This window comes from Peromyscus eremicus, chromosome 6 (assembly GCF_949786415.1).
Source record: "Peromyscus eremicus chromosome 6, PerEre_H2_v1, whole genome shotgun sequence".
Taxonomy (NCBI): Eukaryota; Metazoa; Chordata; class Mammalia; order Rodentia; family Cricetidae; genus Peromyscus; species Peromyscus eremicus.
This window is the reverse complement of record NC_081421.1, coordinates 119229832-119250021: the sequence shown is the minus strand read 5'-3', so window position 1 is coordinate 119250021 and position 20190 is coordinate 119229832. Positions and strand designations below refer to the sequence as shown.

Sequence of the window (20190 nt, the reverse complement as noted above, 5' to 3'; positions counted from 1 at the left end):
ATAGGAACTCTCCTAACTATTTGCTTGAAAGAGAAAAAAATATATCTAGATCCTGGTCAGATTATACTATATTATACTACAACAAGTAAATTTTCTTGGAAGGTTCTAGAATACAGAAGTTTATTTTTAAATCTCATAAAAGACTCCACAGAAAGTCTCTACTTTCTTTTTCATTCTTTATGTTTAAATTCTTTTTTGTTATGGGAGGGATTGCTGGCTCCTCATCTGATAACTCTTGCTTATTTTCCTATGTCCCTTCGTGTGATGCAAGGCATTGTGTGATAAACGTGAGTTCCAGCCAATGGGATATAAGATGACAGTCTTGTCCAGTGGAGAGCCACTTTTGGGTCAATTCTCTTGAAGAGTTCACTTCCACAGTCCTCCTGCCTGCAGCCAGACTGTAAAAGAGGCATTAGGATATGGTTGTGTTAAGCCCAGATCGCAGGGACCCCCCAAAAGACCACCACAGAGATCAAGTCCGGCATGTAAAAGCAAAGAGCCTTTTTTATCTTCAAGCTCTGAGCTTGGTCTGTCTGTCTCACACAGCGGGTGAGAGCAGAGAGCCCAGAGCCCAGGTAGGGTAGAGTTTTTACCATAGCAGGGGCTGGGATGAGGAGATTTCCAGGGTTCAGGACCCTGATTGGCTGACATTGTCTAGGGGTATAGGGAATGTTTGGAATGTCAGATATTTCCTCTTAGATGCAGGTCCCACTGGGTGGGGTTGGCTTATGGCTCTTCCTGGGTCCAGGTGTTGTCTGCCAGAAGCTGTGTCTGGGCCTCAGGCCCCACTGGGTGGCGTCTGCCGAAAGTTGTGTCTGGGCCTCTAAGCCTGTCATGGCAGCTGAATGGTCAAGCTGTTTGGGGGCCCTTCTACAGCTGGAATGATCAAACCCCCCGAGTTACAATGTGGATGGTCACTTGCTCAACATGGTTTGCAAGTGAGAAAGACAATGCTATTCTAATTGACTCTTCTCCCTCCCCCTCCTCCCCCTCGTCCCCCTCCTCCCCCTCCTCTTCTTACTCTTCACTTTTGTTTCTCATGTAGTTTTGCTGAAGTATCCAGTGGCCAAGCCCATTTTTTAAATTTGAATTTCTTCTCAGGTCTGGATCAGGGTTTGTTGTTTGTTTGTTTTTTGATTTTTTTTTTCTCCTCCCCATTCTTCCATAAAACTGTGAGGAAGGTGAAATCTCATTCAAACTTTTTTGGGGAGTTTTCTAGATAGGATGGATTGTTTCTGAATGAGCTGATTGACTTTTTTTTCTTCTAGAATGAGCTTATTGACTTTTGAGGCCATACAGAATTGGACTAGGATTTGGTTCTTCATTCTAAAGAATCTTTATTATACAAGATTCACACTAGGTACATTTATTGAGTACTCACTTTGTGCATGCACGTTAAGTGAATTGTATTCAACCCTTAAACTTTAAAGGCTGGCCTCATTTTGAGGTGGCTTAAAATATAAATAAATTTACTAGTAGCACATACTTTGTCAACAACAGAACCAGAACGCCAAAGTGATTCTAGACAGCAGCTTGAAGTGTCTGAAATCTTAGCTGTCTTGTAGGCTCATAATTGATCCTGCTACAGTTTAGTGGATGCTGGGAGAAACTTGAGATTCCTAGGTCAGAAATTTAAGATTGCTGCATTCATCAAAGAAGCCATAATTCTCAGTATTTTCCTGAGCCTTAGTTCATTCCTATGGTGTGAAGAAGACCACATGCCACCTGTGCACATTGTGAGCATCAATCAATAATCAAAATCCCGAGCTCTCTTAACAAGTGATATGATGGCAGCTTTCTTGGTCTGGAATGTTACTTTCCCCATCACTGTGACAGAACAGCCGAAAGAAACAATTTTATGGGGAAGGATTGATTTTGTTTCCTGGTTTCAGTTTCTGCTGGCCGGCTCCAGGCTTAGGCAGAACATCTTAGGGAAAAGAGCAGTAGAAAATTGCTGTCCCTTAGCTCATAGAAGCCAAGAAGCAGAGTGCTAGAGCAAGCATGTGCCAGCTGCCTTCCTGCCTCTTCTGATTTTGTTCTGTTTGGACCATATATCTGTGGGATGGTTGTCAACACCCCCACCCCACCCCCACTTTTTCCTACACACATACCAACTGTCTCTGGTGGCAATGCCCTCGCAGATACATCCAGGAATGTGCTTTACGAATCTAGTCTCACTTTTAAAATGTATTTGTCTTTCTCTCTCTCTCTCTCTTTCTGTCTCTCCCCCGCCCTGCTGTTTGTGTGTGTGTGTGTGTGTGTGTGTGTGTGTGTGTGTGTGTGTGTATAGGCAGGTATGTTTGTACACATGAATTCCTTGGAATCAAGAGACATCTGATCCCCTGAAGCTAGAGTCATGGGTGGCTGTGAGCTGAGCTTCCTGGCATGGGTGCTGAGAACTGGATTCTGGTCCTTTGAAAGAGCATATGTGCTCTTCACCACAGACCCATCTCTCCAGTCCCCCACTATCTGCCTCATCATTGATTACACTTGACTATCAAGTGAATCATCACATCTTCCAAAGTTGTTTGCTACTTAAACACCCTTGAACAGATAGTTCAGAACAAAGTCAGTGCCCTAGAGAGTAATCTCTTGATGTACTTGGACTGTACAGCTCCTATTATCAACCACGACATCACCCTGACTTGGGAGCCCGCAGCTGGTAGGAAAATGTGATGTTGAAAGGGAGCTCTTTCCATAATATAATTTTTTTGCCACTGAAATGTCATCAGTAGTCAGCCCATTGCCTCCTAAGTGAAGTGCATATGGGGCTACAGATGTATAATTGAGGCTGATTTTCTAAAACTTCTCCTGTCTTTAGGCATTTCTCTCCCTGACTTAGAAACTTACTTGAAGGAATGATGGAACAGAAAAGAGATTAAGCATGGTTTGAAGGGTACAGGGTCTCTAGGCTCTACAATCACGAGTGTCAGTCTTTACAGGTGCTTGCTAATAATGTCACTTGGGTCTGTCTGTTCACAATATGTAAAGAAAGACCAGCCAGCAAGTCAAAAGAGTGGGGCCTTTGGTGTTTGGTCTCCTGAATGTGAACAAAGTGCACTTCCCTGAGGGTGTGTTTGGATTAGTTGTGCCTCTGTGTCTGGAGAGTTTGTTTGCTCTAAGGCAAGGGTGACACTAGTCCCCAGCAAATAAGCTCTCAGTTACCATCAATCATTATTCCAGTTAAAAGCAGGGCTGTGGCATGGTAAAAAGCGATACTAAAAGGCAATTCTAATATCTGGGAATCCTACAAGGAATTCCACATTGAAAGAAGACTGAGTATAAGATGGAGTTTAGCACCGGCAAGGTGAATATTTTATTATTTAAATACGCAGCAACTCTATTTGTGATGATAACGGTAGCGTTGGAACTCAAGGCATTCCTGTCTGCATACCTCCAAACCAGTAAGCTTCTGCTAAGTCCCCTGCCACCCCACCCCAAGACCTTCTTAAAGCACCTTCCAGTCAAAGAACAGCTTCTGATTAAAGAGAAAAATGGCAACTGACACCATCGCTTTTCTTCCTCTGAGTTGTCTGCGTGGCATTCATTCAGGGTAAACACAAACATGACAGTAGGGTTCCACATCTAGCTCATCTTTATTATCAGCTTTTAAAACTGTAGCCCGTTTATTATTCCCTCCTCATTTTTCACATATGTATTAAAATGTTAGATTTCTTAAAATAACAATATTCCTTTCATTGGTAATTGTCTCGGTCCTGTCTACAGCAGTTTCCATGACAGAGTGCCTGTCTGTAATCTGGAATGGTTTATAATGACTGTTCGCCTTCACTTAGGGCAGGCCCAAGAATTAGCTTTCCTGGTAGCCGAATCCGCTCCCTCCCACAGAGAATGTGATTACACCAGGTAGAGTTCAGGGGCTTGCAGAGGAGGGCGGTGATGTGAGGCGGATATCTGCTGTGACTGCAGCACCATGCTTACAGGCTGGGCCTTGAAGATAAATTAAGATTTTTTTCCCCCTCTCTCAGCTTTGAGCAGTGTCCATCTTCAATGCTTTTTAAATACAATAGCCACACACTGTACTTTTCTCTCCATGTTGTGAAGCACTTTTCTGAGAGTTGTGAGATGCATTCCAGTGCCCTACTTAAGGAAGAGGGTGAGTGGGAGGCAAAGAGCTCCCGTCGAAGGACGCCAGACAGCCCAGCAGTGCAGACCAGAGAACCAGCGGCATGAGAGTTCCAGGAGGCCCTGTCTTGATAAACGGATGATAATTACTTTGTTTTTTCCCTGATCATGAAAAAACAAAGGTAATAGATCTAACTAATAAAACCAAACTAATAAAATCATTTGATCATTTTGATTCACTGCACTTCCCGGTAGTAAGCCTCCCTGTTGGCTCACAAATTGTTGCTGTCAAATCTTCTTACATTTGTTTCTTTTTGGATATGATTTAATGTCTCCTCTTTTCTCCCTTTGTTACTGTCCATCATTTTCCTTCTACTTTCCAGAGAACAGAGGAGTGATCAATGACCAGGACCTAAAACAAGCTATCCAGCAGATCACAATAATGAGTTTCTTTCTTTTCGTTTTTTTTTTCTTTTTTTAAGGCAGTGTATATATATATATATATATATATATATATATATATATATATATATATATTACCTGATACACTTTGATGAGGCATTTGGGAGGGGCCTGCATCTTGATCCGTTATGGATTACAGGATATAGTAGGAGATGGAAGTAACTTTCTTGACTTCTGAGACAATCAGAGGAGCATGTTTCTAACTCAGAATTGGACTAGTGTTTCCAGGCTAGACCAGTTCTTCAACTCATAATGTCCAAGATGTATATAGTGAGTGGGGCAAGAGGAAAACAATCAGACTGCCCACTTGCTTCCTAATAATAATAGTGCTAACTATTCTATCATAATTCTAAGCAACTTGTGATATATGTTGCTGATATATTTTCCCCATAATATTTTTTCTTGTCAAGTTTGTGAAATTTTGTATATATGTAAAACTTCTTTCCTCTCCCTCTTAATTCTTTCTTCCTTTCTTCCTTTCTTCCTTTCTTCCATTCTTTCTTGCTTCCTCCCTTCCTTCTTTCCTTTCTTCCTCCCTTCTTTCTTTCCTTTCTTCCTTCCTTCCTTCTTTCCTTTCTTTCTTTTTTTCTTCCTTCCTATCTTTTTTTTTTTTTTACTTTTATCTGTATTTTATGGTGAATTTATTCCTATGCCATAAGTTTTTGTTTGTTCACTTTCCTCTGGGATATCTTTTTTTCCTGTGCAATCTTTTCTTTGGGCTTTGTAACCAGTGGTTCCTTTTCAATGAGGATCATCTCAGTGTGACTAGGTGATTGCTTATAGGGGTTAATCTAACCATGAGCTCCATAAGTTTGTTGGTGTATCTCAGGTGCTTCGTTCACCTGGATGTGCTCAACAACTACAGACTCTGCATCTAAACACTGGAGTTCAGCATTACTGCTGCATTTCTAAGCATGTGCAGCAAAAAATCAGCACTCTTTTTGGCCACCAGTGTGGACCTAGACTCTACATTATACCACTAGAAGGACACACATGGGTTCTTTAAAGAGACATCTCTCTGATAATTGGCAGCTTTTCGAGTATGTATATCTTTGACAGCCCAGGCAGTTTCACAGGTGTTCTTAAAGTGAACAGGAAGATTTAAACCTTTTGATTTGCATGATTTTGTAGGGTTTTCTGGGTCAAGGGAGTATTGTACGTACCATCTTCGCAGATCACCTCAGGCCACTTACAGGAAGAGGGCATTTCTTCCTTCCTTCCTTCCTTCCTTCCTTCCTTCCTTCCTTCCTTCCTTCCTTCCTTCCTTTCTGTTTTTCTTTCTTTCCAAGCTAGCCTATGAGCTCACAGTCCTCCTGCCTCTACCTCCCAAGAACTGAGATTACAGGTTTATATTACTATACCTGGAAGTGTTTCTCATAACTGCTCATTGACTGCTGGGCAAAATATATTGTCCTGCACCAAACCAAGGTAGATAATGTTAATTTGAGTGGTTATTATTTGCCTGGCTCTTTGCCAAATGTCGTGAGAAACTCTGGCCACATACTGTTTCATTAAATTTCCCTAACTGTGCTTGGAAGTAGTTGCTATGTGACTCTCAGTTACAGAAGAGGAAGTAGAAAATTAAAGATGGGAATCTGAATCTTACAGATACTTGGAGACTTGGTCTCTTAGCATAGTGAGGAAGGCAGCTGAGGATTCTGGGTGTCAGAGGCCATGAATCAATAGTCACTGTGGCCACACTCAGGCAACCTCAAGAGTTTTACCAGTACAGCCTCCACTTGGGCTGTGGATTTACATAACATCCCCCCCATAAAAAAATTTACACTCATTTTGGAGTAGGAGATGGTATTTTTATTTCTTCCAGTAATCTCCAGTTTCTATACTTGAACTCTTTTAAACTTCTAACAAAATTTTTACCTCTACTAATTTGGAAACCACCTTGGGGTACAGAGAGATGGCCAAGACCCAAGCAGTGTTCCTTGTCATGTATCCTCCTTTACTGTCTGAGTCACTGCTCTAACACAGTGAAGAGACACCGTGACCACGGCAACTCCTATAAAGGAAAACATTTAACTGGGCTTGGCTTGCAGTTTCAGAGGTTTAGTTCATTATCAGCATGGAGGAAAGTGTGGTAGCACGTAGGCAGACATGGTACTGGATAGGTAACTGAGAGTTCTACATCTGGACTGGTAAGCAGCAGGAAGAGAAAGAGACACTGGGCCTGGCTTAAGCATTTGAAACTGCAAAGCTACTGCCCAGTGACATATTTCCTCCAATAAGGCCATACCTTACTCCAACAAGACCACACTTCCTAGCTCCTAATCCTTTTTAGGTATTGCCATTCTTTAATGACTAAACATTCAAATCTGTGAGCCTAAGGGGGACATTCTTATTCAAATCCACAACATTCCATTCCCTGTCCTCCATAGGTTTGTAGTCATATCATAATGCAAAAATTCATTCAGTCCAACTTCAGAAGGCCCCATAGTCTATAACAGTCTCAATACTTTTTAAAAGTCCAAATTTCAAAGTCTTTTCTGAGACTCATGGCAATCTCTTAACTGTAATCCCCATAAAACCCAAATCAAAATGCAGATCATATACTTCCAACACACAGTGGCACAGAATATACATTACCATTCCAAAAGGGAGGAAAGAGAGCATAGTGAGGAAGTACTGGCACAAAGCAAGATCTAAAACCAGCAGTGAACACTTCAAATTCTGCATCTCCATGTCTGACATCAAAGCATTCTTCAGATCTCCAACTCCTCTCAGCTTGTTGACTACAAAACACTTCTGTCTCTTAGGCTGGTTCCACTCCCTGTTAGCAGCTCTTCTTGAAGGGTATCCCAGGACTCTGACATCTCCAAAATCTTGGAGTCGCCAATGAAATCCAGGCTCCATTTTCACAGATTCACACAATGGCCTCTCCGGGCCTCCAGACAGGGACACTCCTGACACTCGTGGGCCTCAGTGGCTTTCCTTAGCCATGGAGGGAGATTCTAAAACCTCTTTCTTGTATATTTGGCTCTAAAGCCAGAACCACATAGCTGAAGCTGCCAAGTTCTTTGGCTTGCTGGGGTCTCTTGTTCAAGTACATTTTCACCAGTTTTCTGTTTTCAATGGTTTCCTTCACTGCCTAAGCATGGCTTTCCAGGAATTCACTCTGTAGACCAGGCTGGCTGAAAACTCAGAGATCATCTGCTTCTGCCTTCCGAGTGCTAGGATTAAAGGCGTGTGTCACCATTCCTTTTCATAGCAAGTTGGAAGCTTAGCTGAGTGGGATCTTGCCATGAGGTCACCACTCCCTTTATTCCACTTAGAATCAAGCTTTTGCTTTAATCTGTTTTTCCTCCTTGAGCACAGGACTTGGCTCCATTACTCTTCCTGGAGCCCCTTTTCTCCTCAAACTGTACATTTTGTATTTTTTCTTGCCCAGCTTGTTCCTTTTCATTAGTGCATAAGACTAGCCACTTATAGCCATGTGACACAGTCAGTACCAGGTTGTTTTGAAATCTCCTTTACCATTGCCATTAATCTTCAATTTAGCCTGAGGCAGTCTTTTCAGACAAGGGCAAAACCGAGCCACATTCTTTACCAAAATATCACAAGAATGATCTCTAGGCCACTTACTAATATTCTTCTCCTCTGAGAACTATTGAGCTGGGCTGTCATAATCAACATTGCTCTCAACACCACTGTCTTCCATGGTCCTACTAGTATGGCTCAGTGAGTCCAGTTTAAAGTGTTCAACTGCTTTCCTAATCCAAAGCTCCAGCCACATTCCACCACCAAAAAGCATGGTTAAGCCTGTCACAGCAATTCCCCAGTCCCTGGTACCAACTTCTGTCTTAGTCAATGGTCTGTTGCTGTGAAGAGACAACATGACCATGGCAACTCTTATAAAGGAAAACATTTAATTGGGTTGGCTTACATTTACAGAGGTTTAGTCCAGTATCAGCAAGGAGGGAAGCATGGAGTAGGCAGGCAGACATGATGCTGGACAGGTAGCTGAGACTTCTACATTTGGATTGGCAGGCAGCAGGAAGAGAGAGAGAGAGAGACACTGGGCTTGGCTTGAGCATTTGAAACCCCCAAAACCCATACCCAGTGACACATTTTCTCCAATAATGCTATACGTCTCCAGCTAGGCTATACTCCCTAATGCCTGTCAAGTAGTGCCACTCCCTAATAACCAAGCATTCAAATCTGTGAGCCTATGGATGTCACTCTTTTCACACCACCACACTTGCTTACTATAGCCTCTTATAAGTTACTCATCCACTCTTCCCTTAGTTTAATGAAGATGATAATATAGCTCCCTCCAGGGAGTTACAGAATTGATCCACAAGCACCAAGAAACAGCATCTTTTGCACAGGAAGCCCTCATAAGCACTAATCATTTTATCATTGCTCTAAACACCTTGTGATGTATGTTGTTCATATATTTTTCCATATTATTACCTTGCCAACTTTGTGAAATTTGATATATGTATAAAGCTTTCATAAATCAGTAACTGTAAGGCAAACTTACTAAAGGTAAAAGTATTGAAAATACTTGTTGAAAAAAAGTATGCACAGGACAATGAGTGTGCGTGTATGTGGCTCAGAGGTGAATTTCTTTCATAGCATTGGGTTTGATCCCCAAGCAAGCTAAACAACCTTCAAAATAGGTATGCAGTTGATAGCAAATAGGCACAAAGTTTATAAAAAGTATAAATAGTAAAAGTTATACTATTAACATTCGTATATATAAAGACCAGCTGTTTTTAAGGCATTTTTAGTCTCTTCTTATCTAATATTCCAGGGATTCATACTGTAGGAGAAAACAAACATCTGTGCTACACTTACCCTGATTCTTCAGTCTCACCCTCCATTGGTGTCCATCTTTTGATGGTAAAGTAGGGAAGGCGTTTTTAACTTTTAGGCAGTAACAGAGCTGGGGATCTCGGACCAGTTGATCCTACTGCCCAGTGTGACCATTGATATGGGACACTCTGTCATCACTCAAATCCTTGCTGACTAGATTAGAAACCCTGAAGCAGAGGCCTTAGGACACCTGCTGAACTGTAACCCAAGCAGCCACCCAGGGGGACTGGACTGAGCTAGGGAGCCACAGTTGAAGGATGGTTCTGACCACAGTGTTAGGTGTGTGATAGGAATGACAGGAAAATACCAGAGAGTTGATAAGAACAATGTACTCAAAGGAAGACAGTAAGATTTATCACTCCACTGAAAGAGAAACTGCCATTGCTTTCTAATCTGAGGTAACAGCTTCTTTTGATTGGATTATTTTTTTCTTGGAAGAATAACTATCTAATTAAAAGCATAGATTTAACACTATTCCAATATTTTTGTAAGCCATGTATTTGTGTATATATAGTTTTCATATTCGGGTCATCTAGTATGTGAATAGTCAAATCTCCTTCATAGGAAATTTGACCAGGCTAAGATACAACCCCCCCCCCCAAAAAAAAAAAAACGAAACAAACCTTGGGAAACACTCTCCCTCCACCCCTAAAAAAAAAGAAAGAAAAAAGAGAAAAAGAAATTGTTATCCAAAAGCATGGCACTTCAGTTCTCTGAGAGGAATGACCACACTGACTTGTACCTTGGGACTGGTCTCTGGGAACTAAAACTGGTTCCTACCACCCTGCTATCCAATAAGATACACATGGTCTGTATCATAAAGCCTGTGGTTGCCAATGAAGAGAATTACACAGGTCAAAATGTGCATGACAGTAAAGAACACTCTGACACTGGGGCATATTAATGGCATATTTAGGACAATCGAATGTATTCTGTCAATAACTATAGAAGACTGATAAACATTCCAAGTTCTTTAGTGGTTCTGGTATTCATTGCTGGCAAAAGACTCCTTTTGGTCACATGGATCTGCCAGTCGAGAACTGATAAAGATTCTTCATTTTACTACAGCCCGTCTGGGACAGTGTGAAAGCTATTCAAGTGAACACATAAATGTGGGTATGGTGCACTCTGAAAGGGGTGGCTGTCAGCAGCATCATTGGTTTCTAGGTGGTCTTGGTCTTGAGCTTGTCGTGATAACAAGGCTGGTATACTATTTGGCTGATGGTGCATTAAAACACTGCCATATAAGCAGCCCAGGGAAAGTGGCCATTGCTGAGATAACTCGGTAGCATACCTCCGAATTGGTATTAATGCATAGTAGTGTGCACATTTGAGTTAAACATAAACACACACACCCCAACTGCTGCAAGCTAATCATAAGTGACATATTCACTAAGTGATAGATACACAGACAAATAAATGCCAGCACCAAAAAACAGAGTAAATTGACCCAAATCTTTCCGTGATACATAACTGCTGGAACAATGTTCAGAAGGTGACTACTAAGGCATGAGGTGTGTCTGACAAAGGATCTGCTCTTCAGGGAAATAATCTCCTTCATCTAGAAGGCCATACTCACCGGGTGTCAGGCCCAATAAATCTCATAACTTTAAAGAGCTAGAATATCTTTGGGATAGTGAGTAGTCAATATTAACTTTGGAGCTAGAAGGGAAGTTTGGCAAGAGACCTTTAGGTATGTTTGGTTAGATTTGTAATCTAAGGCAAGGGAAAGTGGATAAAGCATCCCAAGAAAACATCTTCATTCAAGAATACAAGCAGAGAAACACAAACTATACAAAAAAGACAAGTGCTGAAGAGGAAAAAAAGTTCATTAATAGTTAGAAGTTTCTCACGTTTTGATAACAAAACTTATCATGAATGATTGCATCAATTAAAAAACATGAGCGAATCTGTTTGTCCTCTTTTTAGAGTTAAGTTTTTCCTCAACCTTCATTCTCTCTGATTTCATAAAGAGGAAGCTTTTGTTCTGGACATTGCAGTAGTAATCTGGCCAAGTTTAGCTGTCCATCTTAATGTCATGCCTAGCAAACACCCAAAGGAAGGAGCTGTAGATGGTGAGAACCATAAATTTTCTCTCATCACATTTAATCTTTGTTGTGATGTGTAAAATCTTTGTTCCCCACCAGTAGGATTCTTCAGTGCCAAGGAATGTGGGGAGTGTGCATTCCAGCAACACTGTGCTCAATAGGAAGTGTGGCCAATCAGAATGCCAAGGTTGTCTGGAATGTGATGTGGGTACCATTCATCTCAGGCAGACAATAAGGACCAGGGCTGTGTCATGGAGACACAGCAAGTGCATAGTCAGAAAGAAGTGGAGAAATGACATAGATTCTTCAGAGGAACAGGAAAACCAAAGGAAGAACAAAAACAATGAAGGGACCAGAAAATTTAATTCCAAATAAATGAACAAACAGCAAAACTAATTTTTCAAAGGGGACATTTTGTTCAGGCATTTGTCATTTGATTGTGTGCTTCTTTTTTTGTTTGTTTGTTTTTTGTTTATTTATTTATTTATTTTTGAGTAAAACCAAAACTTATTCTAAGCCACAGTCATCCTCGGGTCCCCCCCTGCCATATCGCCTCCCTGGTTCTGTGGGTTGCAGTCTGATTGTTCTTTGCTTTATGTCTAGAATCCACTTATGAGTGAGTACATACCATGTTTGTCCTTCTGGGTTTGGGTTACCTTACTCAGGATGATATTTTCTAGTTCCATCCATTTGCCTGCAAATTTCATGCTGTCATTGTTTTCTCTGTTGAGTAGTACTCCACTGTGTATATGTATCACATTTTCGTAATCCATTGTGTGCTTCTTATCAAGCTAAGTTTTCACTACTCTGAAAGGAGCAAAATGATGAATGTAAGCTTGCAACTGACTTCTCTTAAGAAAGTCCTGGTCTTGGATTCAGCCTCAAGGTTAATTTTTTTCCTTCCTTCCTTCCTTCCTTCCTTCCTTCCTTCCTTCCTTCCTTCCTTCTTTTTTTTCTTTAGTCTCCTAGCTGTGTGATCTTGAGAAAGTTATTTTAACCCACTGGACTCACTCTTATTATCATTTTTTTGTAAAAATGGATGGGATGAATGCATTCAACAAGATTAGTGTAAAAGTTTGTTGCTACAAAGTTACCTACTATTACCTGTTATACATTTCATAAAATTATTATTATTATGTGTGTGTGTGTGTGTGTGTGTGTGTGTGTGTGTGTGTGTACCCTGTGCCAAGGTGACAAAATATGAGAGTTGATTCTCTTGTCCACTCTGTGAATCTCAGAGATTGAACTCAGGTCCTTAAGCTTGGAGGCAATCATCTTTACCTGCCAAGCCATCTTGATAGCCCTCACCTACCACAATTGCCAGAAAAATGTTACTTTCTCTTCTAACAAAGAAATTAGATATTTAGAAGAAACCACTTTGGGGGAAGACAATTAATGTTTACACACATTTTTATAGTTTTAGCAGTATGCGATGCTGTGTAACCTTTTTATATAACCAGTCTTGTACAAATTTATATCTGCAAGGATATTTTGGGTAGCTTTGTTCTCAGAGGAGGGAAAGTCAAAATAATCTACATGCTCAGTATGGGATTTCTTAAACAGATTCTAGCGAATTTGTTCAGTGGAATGCTAATCAACCATTCACATTATCTCAGGATCCCTAGCAGCCATGTAAAACACTGGAGACAGGTTTCTAGAACTCACAGGCTATCCAGCAAAGCCAAATTGTTGGGCTCCAGGTTCAACGAGAAACCCTCTTTGGGAAAAAAAAAAGATGGAGAGAGATTGAGGAAGGCACCTGACACTGTTTTCTGGCTTCCAGAAGCTTGGGTACCCACACAGGCATCTACATCCCTCCCATCCACATAGTGTGTACCCCCTACACACACGTAAAATTAAAAAATATATCAAATATATAGGAAGTAGAATCTATAGAGGCTTAATACAGCATTGATAATGCAGCTTTAAACATAATGAAATACTGCAGGAGCAACAGCATTCTCTCTGTTTTTCAGCCTTTTTTTGTGCTAATCAAATCACACAACTAAAAGACAAAGAACTAGCTATGCATTTGTTTAAAATTGATTCTGTTAATAGCTTATAATAGGCCTTTGTTGTAAGGAAAACAATCCATTAGCCCCATTAGAATAGTGGGTAATTTGGAGAAATGAGGGAATCAGATTCCGTTATGCATGAAAGTTAGGAAATCTGTTTGAGCCTGGAGTGAGCTGATACTTAGCACTATTTGTTGGCATCATAGGGCTCAGAGGATGGATGCTTTACCCCTCTCCTTTAAAGTTGTTGAATTATTTTAAAACATAGTTTTATTTAATGTATATGAGTGCTCTGCCTGCTTGGATGTGTGTGTACCTTGTCTACCTGATTCCTATGGAGTTCAGAAAAGAGAATAATATCCCCTGGAACTGGATTTGCAGATGGTTATGAGTCACCATGTGTTTGCTGGGAATTGAACTCAGGTCCTCTGTAAGAGCAATAAATGCTCTTAACTACTGAGTCAACTCTCCAACCCATATCAAATGTCTTAAAAGTCTTTTCTTTAGGGCCTGGCAAGATAGATCAGTGCACAAATTGCTTGCTGCACAAGCATGGGAACCCAGGTTTGGATCTTCAGTGTATGAAGAAGTTGAGTGTACTGGTGTCCACCTATAACCTAGTGCCAGGGAAATGGGTGGATCCTGGGCCTCACTGACCTGTCAAGATGAAATGGCAGGCTTCAGGCTCATTGAGAGATACTATTTCAAAATAAAAAGGTTGACAGTAATAGAGGAAGATATCTAATGTCTATCTCTGGCCCCCACATACATATGTGCACACACCACACATCCTTGAACATACATATAACCTACACAGCTACTTATTCATTATTCCTTCAGTCTCTTTCTCTCCCCCTCCCTCCCTCTCTCCCTTCCTCCTTCCCTACTTCCCTCCCTCCCTCTCTCTTATTTTCTCTAAAATTTCTCATAATTTGTTTTTGTACAATTACTTGTAATAATTATTTTTCTTTAATTTTGTGTGTGTGTGTGTGTGTGTGTGTGTGTGTGTGTGTGTGTTGGGGTTGGTTTGTGCAAATGAGCACAGTGTGCACAAAGGCCACTGTAGAGTATAAGATCCCTTGGAGTTATGAGTTACAAGTGTTTGCAAAATGCCTGATATGAGTGCTGGGAACATAACTTTGGTCCTTTGGAAAACTGTGCTCACTCTTAACCCATGAATCACCTCTCCGGCCCCTGCAAAATAATTTTTTTTAGTGATATGTTCATAAGAAAGAGAGAAAACAGATAAAACTCTTGGAATTTAGAATATTGAGGTAGTCCAAAAGAGAGGAGTATAGAATGTTCTTATCAGATTTGATGTAGGTGCAGTGTAGTGGGTATTCATTCCACCTTTGGCCTTGGGGTACCAGCCCCTAGGATGTGGCCCAGCTAGCTCAGTCAGTAGAGCATGAAACTCTTAATCTCAGGGTCAGGGGTTCGTGCCCCATGTTGGGCGCCAGATAATGAAGAAAATACACAGATTACTGATAAGGAATGGTTTATTAAAGCATTACATTGGGGGGAAAACTCACTAATACTGGATAAGGCAGATTCAGTCACAGAGTCCTGGAAGGCTGAGAACTAGTCCCACAGTACTTCACACTGCTAGCCAGATTCAGTCTCCAACATCTGAGAGAGAGAGAGAGAGAGAGAGAGAGAGAGAGAGAGAGAGAGAGACTCTGTGTATGTGCTCCCAAGGTCTTAAGCTAGCCAAGAGGCCACCCCCTAGGGGCTGGTATCGCAAGGTCATAGGTGGAATGAATACCCACTACAGTGCAAAGGCAGGTCTCATTAGTCTCATCTTTGCAGACTCTACCCCATTCTGTTGTCAAATGGATATATGGAGATCAGGTGGTTCCTTGACCAGGAATTAAATCTTAATATTTGTGAAATTTCATATATGCTGTCTATCCTATATATACACTAATATATACTCAATAAATTCTTTGTTATAATTAAAAGTATATTTATTTTTCATCTTTTAAGCAATATAGTGATATTTGAGAAAAGTTAAGAAATTCAATGTAACCAAAAAAAGGAGAAAATTAAAGAGAATCTTCATGGATAGGAAAACTCTACTAGCATTTTGGCATGCTCCTATAATCTCTCACTTCAAATACAGATGAATGCACACATTTATCAGACTTATATGATTTCAAACAATGCATACTATCATATAAATCTACAATTTCTGCCCTGTTTACTTCCTCCTCATGTGTGTGTAGGATGTGTGTGTGTGAGTGTGTGTGTGTGCGTGTGTGTGTGTGCATGTGTGTGCTCATGTGTGTGAGTGCCACAGTACATGTATGGAGGTCAGAGGACAACCCTGGGTGTCCATCCTTACCTTCCATCTTGTTTGAGACAAGGTCTCTTATTATTTGTGGATGTGTTCTCCAAGCAGCTGGCCCAGGAACTACTGGGGAATTTTGTCTATGCCTCCCATCTCATTACAGGAGCACTTGGATTGCAGTTGTATGCCACCACATTCAGCTTTAGGAACATTCTGGGGATCTGAACTCAGGTCCTCATGCATACATGGTAAGCACCTTACCTACTGAGCCATCTTCCCAGACACTGTTTTATAGCCATAAAATATTATATCACATAGTCCATGACATTTTATGACACCATCTTATACTCTTGAATACTTAAGCACATAATCTTTCTACTGAACATTTTAATTGTGCACAATGTGCCAGTTCTAAATAAATCATGTTACCTACCTATTTATTACAGCTTGATGTTTTGTTAAACATTTTACTACCATATCTAATCTTCTAATGAACATATTTATCCCAGATGGTTGTCTATTTTATTATTTGTTATTTCAAATTTTTATGTGCATTTAAGTTTGTTTCACTAACTCTCCAGGCACACACTTTCAATAAAGTGTGAATAACATGGGAGATGTAAGATGCTTTTTGAAGTAGATTTGGAGTAGAATGTTGGCTTCCTCATCCACATGTGTCCATGGGGTATCTGCTTGCACTCTGCTGTTCTATGTAGTAGTGTCACCTACTTCCTTTGTTAATTCACAGGGACGTACCAACACTGCTCTGGTCAGAGTCACCCTTCACCTCTGTGCTGCAGATTCCCATGGTGAACTTGCATATGGTCCCCTGATGGTTTCATGAACAGCACATGATGCATTGACTTCACTATTCTGTTCAAGATTCTTCTTCCTCATGCTTCTGAGGCAACTTCCTTGGTCTCCCTCTCACTTAATCATTTTACTTTTGTTCTTCGTTTCCTGACCTTGATCCTCACAGCCTGGATGGTCTCATCTGCCCCCACCCCCCCACATTTTAAATTTTATCTATTTTCTAACAAGTGTCAAGTTCATTTCCCTACCCATTTTCTCTGGTGTCTGTACTTACAGGCATGCTGTCCATGTCGGCTCTGAACTTGAATATCTAGTAGACATTTCAAACTTGGCACTTGCCGAGTTGAACTGCTCATTTCGTGTTTCTCTCTAGGAAAGCCTCTGAAAGTTCTCCTTGCTCTATAAAGGGCAGCTTCATCCATCCTTCTAGTTCTCTGGTAAGACTCTTGGACACTGCATCAGAGAGAGGTTACACTCTAGGCTCTGTGTAGGGCTGGGGATGAATCACTGTTGTCCAGGCACATAGGAGTCACAATGCAGCTTACATTTCAGTGGACTTGATCATTCCACCTACAATTTTTTTTTGTCTCTGCTTTCCTAATATCGAGTGTAGCCACTGTCTATAAGCATTGCTCTTTTCCTTCTAGTGAAACCAGTACCCTCTTTCTCTAGTCTAGAACAGGACTTCTATACTCCTTGTTTTGTCTCAGTGAGGTTTCTTGTCAATACATCTACCAGGGTGAACCTTTTACCTGATTATGTTCTACTTTGATTTGAACCCCATTTCCAGTGTCAAAATAAAATACAAAGTCCTCAGTATAATCTTAAAGCATCATAGAGACACAACAGAATGAAGGGTCAACGAAAATATAAGTTTATACCTTAGAGGCCTGTATACATAGGCACCTAACTGGAGATCTCACATCAAGATCAAGCTCATCTATGTGGGGGAAGTAAACTATTCACTTGATGTTCTGAACACTCGATTGACACATAGTCAGTCTGGAAATAGTCATGAACACCCTGGGAAGAGTGAAAAATGCCAGGAGAGGACATTGATTTTTGCATTAAAAGCTTCTCTTTAGCTAATTAACTTTGCTAATTAACTGTTTATATGTGTGTGTATAATGTGAGTGAGTGCGTGTGTGTGTGTTTGTGTGTGTGTGTGTGTGTGTGTGTGTGTGTGTGGTGTATGTAGCACCAGTGTGCCTATGAATTTCGGAGAGCAACTTCAGGTGTTTGTCCTCCCTTTAACCTTGTCTGTGGCAGGGTCTTTTGTTGTTAAAGGTTTTGTACTATAGGCCGACTCATCCCAGAGCTTCTGAGTTTTCCTAGGTTCTCTAGCTTCAGCCTCCCATCTCTCTGCAAGTGTGCAAGGATTACAGATGTGTGAAAGCACATCTGGCTTTACATGGGTTCTGGGGATTCAATGTGTGGTGCCTGATACTAATGTGACCAGTACTTTATCCACTGAGTCAATGCCCCTGCATCACTTTCCCACACTCTTTTATGTAGCGCTGGGACACCATGAATTCAGATTCTCACACTGTGATTCAAATGCATTCATATAACATACAGGAGTTATTTGAGTCATATGTATTTACTGCCCCATAGTTTGGGTTCCTAGTACTTCTGCACCACATCGTCAGTTATCTTTAATGGAAATCAGTTGACCAAGCTTGGCAAGGTACCCAGACTTTAATCTGTAAGTGGAAACAAGGAAAAAAAAATCAATTCTTTTTGGTTTATATGTGTGAAATTAAAGCTTCTCTACCATTTTTAAAAATAGAAACATTCATTACTACTTTCCTGCGTGCCAGTTGACCAGTAGCAACTTTTGCCTGACAATATTCAGTATTAGTTTGAGTAGCTTGCGCAGGGGCTGGCTTTCCTAGGACCATGTGCTGCTCACATTTTTTTAAAAAATGGGAGTAATTATTTGAGCTTATGAGAGCAATGGGAGCCACCATCCACTAAAAATAGAAAATATTTGAAATTAGCCACAGGCGGATTACAGCAGGGACAAGCCCATGAGCATTTCGTCTGACTGGCCTGCTGCTGACCTGCTTCTGAAGGGGACAGGCTATTTACTGGAATGGATGACGTATTGAGAGACCACTTCGGTAACCCTGCTCCATGTCTCTTAAGCTCAAAATGCCAATTGAGGGCTAAGTCTGATGCTATGTTTTGGTTCTGGAGACAAAACTATTAGAACCAGAGCTGAGAGTAGAAAATGCATTATGTCGAGGCCTCTTGTTAAATCTGAGCCATAACCTTTGGACAGGGTAGAAATTTTGTGGTTTTTAATTCCACTTATGTGTCTTTGAACTTTAAGCTTTCTGTGTGCAAAGTTGGTATTGACTTACATCGTTACTGCTGAAGAATATTCTAAATTAACTAGTTCTATATGTAATTACTGCCATATATATATATATATATATATATATATATATATATATTCCTTCAAAAATATCCAACCCAAAATAATCTGATTCATCTTTGGAGAAGAGAAAGGAAGAAACACACACATGGATGCAAGCGCGCACGCACACACACACGCACACACACACACACTCTCTCTCTCTACTGAGAGAAAAGGCTCTGAGCAAAATCACATTTAGTGATCAGATTCAGATTCATTTTTCTTGGCTGCTGTTGCCAAGGTGCTTATTATTATTATTATTATTATTATTATTATTATTATTATTTTAGTATGGGATTGAGTACATGGAGGCAAAAAAGGTTTGCACTTGAAGTGAAATATAAGATCACATGTGAGTAGGTGGAAAGACAGAGTTCAGAGGGACAGATGTTCTAGGAGTTATTAAAATTTCTCTAAATGAAATTTCATCCTCTGTATCTAATTACTGCACTGCTCTTTTTGCACAGTCAAAGCAGGTAAAACTGTTGGACAGAACTGAAACGGGGCATGTGGAAGCTAGGGCAACTTCCACCACACTGGGACCTTCCGTGCAGGAGGTGCACACCCTCAGTTGAGAGGGCTAGCCTTGACACCACAAAGTGGCTCTTCAAAAAGGCAGCCAAGGAATCCCCTGACTGTGTAATTTCTAGAATTCTTTCTCTGAAAACCCCTGCAGAATTAAAGGGCTTAAAATCAGTCCTTTTTGATTTGTTTGTCTTTGCACCAGCTTAGAACTCAGGCTCTAGCCTTTTTAATTTTTTTATTTTACTCCAGTGCCCATCATCTGAGCAAGCTTTTTCATTTTCCCCACACACGAAAGGAAGCTTTCTGTACCCACAGATTGGGAACTAAATGCTTCATATTTATTATCTTTAAGGTGCTGTGTTAATGAAAGAATTTTAATCATTGACATTGCTCTGTGAATTATGTATTACAAAACCCCTGCTGGTGGGTTAGACAAAATTAACCTACTATAAGGAGAATGAAAAAAAATCACAGCTAATTAGTAAGCCAAGAGGAACAAAGAAAATAGAAGACAAAGATGTGGAGCACAACACATGCAGGAAGAAACTGCTGCTCCCCTTCCAGAGGTGCCTCTCTCTTAGCACCAGGCTGGGTGTGTAGGAATGCCTGCATCCCTGGCTTTGGCCTCTAATCAGCTGTGTTCTGTTAGACTCCAGCGTTTTTAAGCTTTGTTATTAGTTCTTGAAGCTGCAGTCTCATTGC

General features: G+C 40.7%; 1 long non-coding RNA gene across 1 annotated transcript; it reads right to left on the bottom strand.

Annotated features, from left to right (window-relative positions):
• Positions 1–210: 210 nt before the first annotated feature.
• On the bottom strand, positions 211–9952 carry LOC131912755 (uncharacterized). Its single transcript, XR_009379706.1, has 3 exons — positions 9358–9952; positions 8441–8526; positions 211–398 (listed from the first exon to the last, which is right to left on the bottom strand). It is a non-coding gene; the product is annotated as an uncharacterized LOC131912755 (long non-coding RNA).
• Positions 9953–20190: the final 10238 nt, after the last annotated feature.